The sequence below is a fragment of the Medicago sativa genome, chromosome 3 (genome assembly GCF_051527215.1).
Source record: "Medicago sativa cultivar Bolivia chromosome 3, Bolivia_mono, whole genome shotgun sequence".
Lineage (NCBI taxonomy): Eukaryota > Viridiplantae > Streptophyta > Magnoliopsida > Fabales > Fabaceae > Medicago > Medicago sativa.
Genome location: NC_140751.1, coordinates 57901870 through 57911363, shown reverse-complemented (window position 1 = coordinate 57911363; position 9494 = coordinate 57901870). Strand labels below are relative to the sequence as shown.

Genomic DNA, 9494 nt, shown 5'->3' with positions numbered 1-9494 from the left:
CATTAGGAACCATTGTCTTGTTCATCATATCACTTGACATAAAAATTCCACATAAGACTTCAACTCCATCCAACATACATGTGCTCAACTTCATTCACTATTAGAACCTTATTCTCGCTGAACATATAAATCTTTGTTCTCATATCTCAATCCCTGAGAGCTTACTAATTCCATCAACATGTGTCGACTTATCCTTCAATTGTAGTCTCACACTTACGTTCCAGAATATATATATATATATATATATATATATATATATATATATATATATATATCCAACTTCTTCACTTACGGATACTTAAAGTATCACTAACATCATACTCGAATTTGTCGGAGCGTTCTTTCTTATCATGCCTTACATTCCCGGAGGATTCACACTTGTGCTTGCTTAGTTCACCGACCACCTTTTGGCACGATCAAACTCTTGCTAATATTTATCCGAGTTCACACTTTCCAGTGCATCTCCATCACATACTTCGTTCCTCCTGGGTCCTATTCAGCTCTCAGGCATCCATTCCAATCGTCGAATGCTAAATTGAGTTGATCAGACTCAACTAACAACAACAATTAGAACTTTTACCTGGAACCCAATGGTCCCACTACGTTAGTTGTAATTTAATGACCCAAGGCACGATCTGAATCGACCTGCTCTGATACCAATTGTAACACCCATACCAGACGTATCTAGAAAGTCTGGCACGTGCGTTAATATTAGTACTGGATACATTAAAATATACAACAATTAAAAACTTCGAATGAATAATATTTACATCAAGTTACGTTCATATAAATAATAATACAACACAACTCATCCATACATAAAATACATCCTTGATATCCATAACGTCCTGCAGCTTTACGAACGAACCCCTGAAGTAATATCCATCCTGCTTCGAACACGCATAAACATCCTGCTTATCTGAAACAAATAAGGATTGGGATGAGACATAATGTCTCAGTGAGTTCCCCTAATTCCTAGGCTATAGGTAACCTCAAGGGAAAACCTACGGTCACCACGTGTCTACATTACAACCTGACGGTTGACTATACGTGTGTGGGGACTTGCAAACTTAGACGGTAGTGCATACTAGAGCCGTCATAGTCATATCTTACTTGTTATAGGCTTCTCATCTATACATGTCATGGCGGTTGAGGGAACCTAAACCGCATTGCCAAGTGTACGCTATACGTAACAAGGCCTAAACATAAATAACATAGCATATTCATGACATGATTCTAAACCGGACGATTAAGGAAACCTAAGGTCGTCACGGCATAGCTTTCTTTACTTGTCCTATACATATCTAGCTCCCGTCTAATAACATATCATGCTCTTATTATTGTTCTTAAACATAATCATACATGGGCTCGATCATGAGCATAAACATAACATAATCATAATCATAATAAACATAATCGTGTCTAAGTTCATTAATTGGTTAGCGTTGAACAAACAGTTATTATCTTGATTCATTTTACGGATAGTCCCGGGTGGAGTAACCCCGAGATCAATCCCATACATGACCGATGTACGTACATCGGACTCCCTCAGTGTCGTGCGGGTCCCTTGCGGCTTAAACCGTTCCCCTTAGGTCGAGAACCTCCCGTATCCCCCTGGCGTGGATAACAAGAGACACGAACACCTACGTCTTGTTACTCAGTGACATGCGGGTCCCTTACGGCTTGAATCGTTCTCATTACGAGAACCCCTTGCATCCCCCTGATGTGGATAACAAGAGACATGCCACCTACACATATTAATCATGGTCTTGTCGTGCATATAAGTTAGACATAATCATACATACATGTTTACCTCGGAACCTTGATCGATCCGATTGTCGGTAACTCATACTTGCTAAGGCATACTTGATCATATGCGAAGAGAATACACTCCGCGTCTTATCATTCGGGGAAACATATCCTATACTTGTCATACTTATCATTCATGCTATCTTTCTATTTCTCGACTAGCTAAGCCGAGGCTCTATGTTCATTCCCTTTCTTAGTTCATTGCTACCCCATCATGCTTAAACTCTCTTGAGCCATCCTTGTAATACATGCTAAGATTGCCACGATTATCGATGCAAGGATCATTGGATGATGTGTGCAATTTTCAATAATTTCTAAAGACCGAAAGTGCCGAAAACCCAATTCCAAGCCGTTTATAAATCTTATGATTTGACAAAGCTAAGTTTGTTCCAGTAGAAAAATAAGTGAAAACAGTCAAAGAACACTTCGAAACGATCGCTACGGACCCCCACGCGACTGCCCCCAAGCACCCGAACGCAGAACAACGCGGAGGTTGTCCTGTCTGGGGCGCCTGGCGCCAGGAGTGGGGCGCCTAGCGCTGGCTCCCTGTGTGTGGGCGCCTAGCGCCCTTGTACAGGCGCAGCGCTGCGAATTCTGCGTTTTCGCGTGTTCCGGCCGCGGGTTTTCGCCATTTTCGACCCAAAACTCGTCCAATTCGACCCTGTAATGCACCAAATACATCCAACAACATATATAGACTTATTTAAACATATATCATGGCAATTTTAACCTATAATCACCTAGGATTGGCTTGGGGTACTAAAGTTACATAAAAACTATACTTAGCATAAATCATGATTTTTCTACAAGATTAATCAATCCCAAAGGTGGGTAATCTATCTATGGAACTCACCTCAATTGTTTGCACTTGATTCCCAAAGCCTCCAAGGCCAAGCATGACAACTCCCTAGTTCTTGATTCAACACAAAACCATGGCTTAAGCTCATCAATCCCACTTCTTCCATCTATCTCTTTGTTTCCTTGCAATATAAAGCTTCATGATCCTTGCTTGATCATTTTGTTCCAACCCAAAGCTTCCTCACCAAAACCCTAACTTATTAATTCAACCAATCTTCCAAACCCTAAGCCAAACCAAGCTTTCACATGACCATGTTATCTTGAAAGAACAAGGATTAGAGCCTTGCTAATTGAGGAAGAAGATTTGCAAAAGATTGATGAAAAGAAGAAGAAAGGGGGCGTGAGAGAGAAGAGGGAAGGAGAGAAGAAAGTCTTTGGCATAAGAGAGAGAAAGAAGATTGGAAAATAAGATATTTTGGTGCCTTTCCAAATAAATATCCTTTCCCGCACAATTACCAAATTGCCCTTGCCTCAAACGTGCTACATCCGTCTCTGATACTTAACTCGTATTAAACTGACATATCATAAAATATTTCCATTAACTTACTTTCCATGAACATCATTCCTCTGATACACTTAGCAGGTAAAATTTCCATTAGCTGACGAGTGGGATGTTACAAGTTCCTAGGAAATCTAACGAGCATATCTACGACTTCCATGGTTGATTTTAGAAATTTCAAAAACGGCCAAAAATGGTGGTAAAGTGAATTTCCTTGTTAATTTACGGATTTTACTCGTTTTTGATCCGTTTTCTTTCACTAAAAAGGGCATAAAGTGGCCTAGCCTTATCGAACCGAATCATGTAATAGTTCCTAGGAAATCTAACGAGCATATCTACGACTTCCATGGTTGATTTTAGAAATTTCAAAAAGGCCAAAATGGTGGTAAGGTGAATTTCCTTGTTAATTTACGGATTTTACTCGATTTTGATCCTTTTTCTTTCACTAAAAAGGGCATAACGTGGCCTAGCCTTATCGAATTGAACCATGTAATAGTTCCTAGGAATTCTAGCAAGCATATATACGACTTCCATGGCTTATATTAGAATTTTAAAAAACGGCTAAAATGGGGGTTAAGTTAATTTCCTTGTTAATTTACGGATTTTACTCGTTTTTGACCCTTTTTCTTTCACTAAAAAAGGCATAAAGTGGCCTAGTCTTATCGATTCGAAGAATGTAATAGTTCCTAGGAAATATAACAAGCATATCTAGGACATCCACGGTCGATTTTAGAATTTTCAAAAACGGCTAAAATGGGGGTTACGTTAATTTCCTTTTAAATTTACGAATTTTACTCGTTTTTAACCCTTTTTCTTTCACTAAAAAGGTCATAAAGTGGCCTAGCCTTATCGAATCGAAGCATGTAATAGTTCCTAGGAAATCTAACGCGCATATCTACGACTTCCATGGTTGATTTTAGAAATTTCAAAAACGGCCAAAATGGTGGTAAAGTGAATTTGCTTGTTAATTTACGGATTTTACTCGTTTTTGACCCTTTTTATTTCACTAAAAAGGGCATAAAGTGGCCTAGCCTTATCGAATCAAAGCATGTAATAGTTCCTAGGAAATCTAACGAGCATATCTACGACTTCCATGGTTGATTTTAGAAATTTCAAAAACGGCCAAAATGGTGGTAAAGTGAATTTCCTTGTTAAATCACGGATTTTACTCGTTTTTGACCCTTTTTCTTTCAATAAAAAGGGCATAAAGTGGCCTAGCCTTATCGAATCGAAGCATGTAATAGTTCCTAGGAAATCTAACGAGCATATCTACGACTTCCATGGTTGATTTTAGAAATTTCAAAAACGGCCAAAATGATGGTAAAGTGAATTTCCTTGTTAATTTACAGATTTTACTCGTTTTTGACCCTTTTTCTTTCACTAAAAAGGGCATAAAGTGGCCTAGCTTTATCGAGTCGAAGCATGTAATAGTTCCTAGGAAATCTAACGAGCATATCTACGACTTCCATTGTTGATTTTAGAAATTTCGAAAATGGCCAAAATGGTGGTAAAGTGAATTTCCTGGTTAATTTACGGATTTTACTCGTTTTTGACCCTTTTTCTTTCACAAAAAAGGGCATAAAGTGGCCTAGCTTTATCGAATCGAAGCATGTAATAGTTCCTAGGAAATCTAACGAGCATATCTACGACTTCCATGGTTGATTTTAGAAATTTCAAAAACGGCCAAAATGGTGGTAAATTGAATTTCCTTGTTAAATTACGAATTTTACTCGTTTTTGACCCCTATTTCTTTCACTAAAAAGGACATAAAGTGGCCTAGCCTTATCGAATCGAAGCATGTAATAGTTCCTAGAAAATCTAACGCGCATATCTACCACTTCCATGGTTGATTTTAGAAATTTCAAAAACGGCCAAAATGGTGGTAAAGTAAATTTACTTGTTAATTTACGGATTTTACTCGTTTTTGACCCTTTGTCTTTCAATAAAAAGGGCATAAAGTGGCCTAGCCTTATCGAATCGAAGCATGTAATAGTTCCTAGGAAATCTAACGAGCATATCTACGACTTCCATGGTTGATTTAAGAAATTTCAAAAACGGCCAAAATGGTGGTAAAGTGAATTTCCTTGTTAAATTACGGATTTTACTCGTTTTTGACCCTTTTTCTCTCAATAAAAAGGGCATAAAGTGGCCTAGCCTTATCGAATCGAAGCATGTAATAGTTCCTAGGAAATCTAACGAGCATATCTACGACTTCCATGGTTGATTTTAGAAATTTCAAAAAAGGCCAAAATGGTGGTAAAGTGAATTTCCTTGTTAAATTACGGATTTTACTCGTTTTTGACCCTTTTTCTTTCACTAAAAAGGGCATAACGTGGCCTAGCCTTATTGAATCGAACCATGTAATAGTTCCTAGGAATTCTAGCAAGCATATTTACGACTTCCATGGTTTATATTAGAATTTTAAAAAACGGCTAAAATGGGGGTTAAGTTAATTTCCTTGTTAATTTACGGATTTTACTTGTTTTTGACCCTTTTTCTTTCACTAAAAAAGGCATAAAGTGGCCTAGTCTTATCGAATCGAACAATGTAATAGTTCCTAGGAAATATAACAAGCATATCTACGACATCCACGGTCGATTTTAGAATTTTCAAAAACGGCCAAAATGGGGGTTAAGTTAATTTCCTTGTAAATTTACGAATTTTACTCGTTTTTAACCATTTTTCTTTCACTAAAAAGGTCATAAAGTGGCCTAGCCTTATCGAATCGAAGCATGTAATAGTTCCTAGGAAATCTAACGAGCAAATCTACGACTTTCATGGTTGATTTTAGAAATTTCAAAAACGGCCAAAATGGTGGTAAAGTGAATTTCCTTGTTAAATTACGGATTTTACTCGTTTTTGACCCTTTTTCTTTCAATAAAAAGGGCATAAAGTAGCCTAGCCTTATCGAATCAAAGCATGTAATAGTTCCTAGGGAATCTAACGAGCATATCTACGACTTCCATGGTTGATTTTAGAAATTTCAAAAACGGCCAAAATGGTGGTAAAGTGAATTTCCTTGTTAATTTACGGATTTTACTCGTTTTTGACCCTTTTTCTTTCACAAAAAAGGGCATAAAGTGGCCTAGCTTTATCGAATCGAAGCATGTAATAGTTCCTAGGAAATCTAACGAGCATATCTACGACTTCCATGGTTGATTTTAGAAATTTCAAAAACGGCCAAAAATGGTGGTAAAGTGAATTTCCTTGTTAATTTACGGATTTTACTCGTTTTTGATCCGTTTTCTTTCACTAAAAAGGGCATAAAGTGGCCTAGCCTTATCGAACCGAAGCATGTAATAGTTCCTAGGAAATCTAACGAGCATATCTACGACTTCCATGGTTGATTTTAGAAATTTCAAAAAGGCCAAAATGGTGGTAAGGTGAATTTCCTTGTTAATTTACGGATTTTACTCGATTTTGATCCTTTTTCTTTCACTAAAAAGGGCATAACGTGGCCTAGCCTTATCGAATTGAACCATGTAATAGTTCCTAGGAATTCTAGCAAGCATATATACGACTTCCATGGCTTATATTAGAATTTTAAAAAACGGCTAAAATGGGGGTTAAGTTAATTTCCTTGTTAATTTACGGATTTTACTCGTTTTTGACCCTTTTTCTTTCACTAAAAAAGGCATAAAGTGGCCTAGTCTTATCGAATCGAAGAATGTAATAGTTCCTAGGAAATATAACAAGCATATCTAGGACATCCACGGTCGATTTTAGAATTTTCAAAAATGGCTAAAATGGGGGTTACGTTAATTTCCTTTTAAATTTACGAATTTTACTCGTTTTTAACCCTTTTTCTTTCACTAAAAAGGTCATAAAGTGGCCTAGCCTTATCGAATCGAAGCATGTAATAGTTCCTAGGAAATCTAACGCGCATATCTACGACTTCCATGGTTGATTTTAGAAATTTCAAAAACGGCCAAAATGGTGGTAAAGTGAATTTGCTTGTTAATTTACGGATTTTACTCGTTTTTGACCCTTTTTATTTCACTAAAAAGGGCATAAAGTGGCCTAGCCTTATCGAATCAAAGCATGTAATAGTTCCTAGGAAATCTAACGAGCATATCTACGACTTCCATGGTTGATTTTAGAAATTTCAAAAACGGCCAAAATGGTGGTAAAGTGAATTTCCTTGTAAAATCACGGATTTTACTCGTTTTTGACCCTTTTTCTTTCAATAAAAAGGGCATAAAGTGGCCTAGCTTTATCGAATCGAAGCATGTAATAGTTCCTAGGAAATCTAACGAGCATATCTACGACTTCCATGGTTGATTTTAGAAATTTCAAAAACGGCCAAAATGGTGGTAAATTGAATTTCCTTGTTAAATTACGAATTTTACTCGTTTTTGACCCCTATTTCTTTCACTAAAAAGGACATAAAGTGGCCTAGCCTTATCGAATCGAAGCATGTAATAGTTTCAGAAAATCTAACGCGCATATCTACCACTTCCATGGTTGATTTTAGAAATTTCAAAAACGGCCAAAATGGTGGTAAAGTAAATTTACTTGTTAATTTACGGATTTTACTCGTTTTTGACCCCTATTTCTTTCACTAAAAAGGACATAAAGTGGCCTAGCCTTATCGAATCGAAGCATGTAATAGTTCCTAGGAAATCTAACGAGCATATCTACGACTTCCATGGTTGATTTTAGAAATTTCAAAAACGGCCAAAATGGTGGTAAAGTGAATTTCCTTGTTAAATTACGGATTTTACTCGTTTTTGACCCTTTTTCTTTCAATAAAAAGGGCATAAAGTGGCCTAGCCTTATCGAATCGAAGCATGTAATAGTTCCTAGGAAATCTAACGAGCATATCTACGACTTCCATGGTTGATTTTAGAAATTTCAAAAACGGCCAAAATGGTGGTAAATTGAATTTCCTTGTTAAATTACGAATTTTACTCGTTTTTGACCCCTATTTCTTTCACTAAAAAGGACATAAAGTGGCCTAGCCTTATCGAATCGAAGCATGTAATAGTTCCTAGAAAATCTAACGCGCATATCTACCACTTCCATGGTTGATTTTAGAAATTTCAAAAACGGCCAAAATGGTGGTAAAGTAAATTTACTTGTTAATTTACGGATTTTACTCGTTTTTGACCCCTATTTCTTTCACCAAAAAGGACATAAAGTGGCCTAGCCTTATCGAATCGAAGCATGTAATAGTTCCTAGGAAATCTAACGAGCATATCTACGACTTCCATGGTTGATTTTAGAAATTTCAAAAACGGCCAAAATGGTGGTAAAGTGAATTTCCTTGTTAAATTACGGATTTTACTCGTTTTTGACCCTTTTTCTTTCACTAAAAAGGGCATAACGTGGCCTAGCCTTATTGAATCGAACCATGTAATAGTTCCTAGGAATTCTAGCAAGCATATTTACGACTTCCATGGTTTATATTAGAATTTTAAAAAACGGCTAAAATGGGGGTTAAGTTAATTTCCTTGTTAATTTACGGATTTTACTTGTTTTTGACCCTTTTTCTTTCACTAAAAAAGGCATAAAGTGGCCTAGTCTTATCGAATCGAACAATGTAATAGTTCCTAGGAAATATAACAAGCATATCTACGACATCCACGGTCGATTTTAGAATTTTCAAAAACGGCCAAAATGGGGGTTAAGTTAATTTCCTTGTAAATTTACGAATTTTACTCGTTTTTAACCCTTTTTCTTTCACTAAAAAGGTCATAAAGTGGCCTAGCCTTATCGAATCGAAGCATGTAATAGTTCCTAGGAAATCTAACGAGCAAATCTACGACTTCCATGGTTGATTTTAGAAATTTCAAAAACGGCCAAAATGGTGGTAAAGTGAATTTCCTTGTTAAATTACGGATTTTACTCGTTTTTGACCCTTTTTCTTTCAATAAAAAGGGCATAAAGTAGCCTAGCCTTATCGAATCAAAGCATGTAATAGTTCCTAGGGAATCTAACGAGCATATCTACGACTTCCATGGTTGATTTTAGAAATTTCAAAAACGGCCAAAATGGTGGTAAAGTGAATTTCCTTGTTAATTTACGGATTTTACTCGTTTTTGACCCTTTTTCTTTCACAAAAAAGGGCATAAAGTGGCCTAGCTTTATCGAATCGAAGCATGTAATAGTTCCTAGGAAATCTAACGAGCATATCTACGACTTCCATGGTTGATTTTAGAAATTTCAAAAACGGCCAAAAATGGTGGTAAAGTGAATTTCCTTGTTAATTTACGGATTTTACTCGTTTTTGATCCGTTTTCTTTCACTAAAAAGGGCATAAAGTGGCCTAGCCTTATCGAACCGAAGCATGTAATAGTTCCTAGGAAATCTAACGAGCATATCTACG

At 36.7% G+C, this 9494-nt stretch overlaps 1 long non-coding RNA gene across 1 annotated transcript; it reads right to left on the bottom strand.

The window, feature by feature from the left end:
* Window positions 1–722: 722 nt before the first annotated feature.
* On the bottom strand, window positions 723–3074 carry LOC146938604 (uncharacterized). Its single transcript, XR_015031358.1, has 2 exons — window positions 2663–3074; window positions 723–919 (listed from the first exon to the last, which is right to left on the bottom strand). It is a non-coding gene; the product is annotated as an uncharacterized LOC146938604 (long non-coding RNA).
* Window positions 3075–9494: the final 6420 nt, after the last annotated feature.